The sequence below is a fragment of the Pteropus vampyrus genome, unplaced genomic scaffold (genome assembly GCF_000151845.1).
Source record: "Pteropus vampyrus isolate Shadow unplaced genomic scaffold, Pvam_2.0 Scaffold885, whole genome shotgun sequence".
NCBI classification, from domain to species: Eukaryota; Metazoa; Chordata; class Mammalia; order Chiroptera; family Pteropodidae; genus Pteropus; species Pteropus vampyrus.
The window spans coordinates 15,559-16,295 of record NW_011889666.1 but is presented as its reverse complement, the minus strand read 5'-3'; positions in this window follow the sequence as shown (position 1 = coordinate 16,295).

Sequence of the window (737 nt, the reverse complement as noted above, 5' to 3'; positions counted from 1 at the left end):
TTCCCTACCTGAGAAGCAGCCCCAGCTGACCGGCAGGGGACAGCGAGGTCGCCTTCCGAGTTCCTCCCCCTCTCTCGTCTTCCATGCTTCGCCGACGTGCCCCCGTCCCCCCGTCCCAGCCTGCAGAGGAGTTTTCCGAGAGCTTACGTTTCTCTCAGCCTAACCAACGACGAGGCCGGGTCGCGAGGTGTCGCATGCTCCCTCCAATGACACTTGCAGTTTCTTTCATGCGTCTGAAATTGGGGGGCGGGGAGTAGGGACATGCTAGAGGTGGGGTCCGTGTCACAGGACAGGGAACGGGCCGACTGGCTCGCTCGGGGGCGGCCGCACGCCCCAGGGATCTGACCGCCCAGGCGCGCGGGGTGCCCGTGTGAGACTCCGCTCCCCAGCTGCTTGTGCGATCCACAGGGCAGAAGACGAAGCCCCCGGTTTGTTTCCACACTTTGCTCAGACCGGCAGGGGCGGGCGCCTCACGGAAGGCCACACTCGTGTCTGACGCAGGGGAGGTGCCACAGCCAGCGGACGAGACTCTGAGCTCCTTAGAACTCACTCGCCGGCACCGGTATCTCTTGAGTGTGGGGTGTCCTGGAACATTCCGCCGAACGAGGAAGCCTGCCGTGCATAACCAGCATTCAGACAGATCCTGCAGACGGAATGTTCTACACGTTTCCGCCCTGTCTCTCTCCAAGGTCCCGCCCCTCGGTGGCTTGCTAGACAGCTGGTGGGTTTGTAGACGG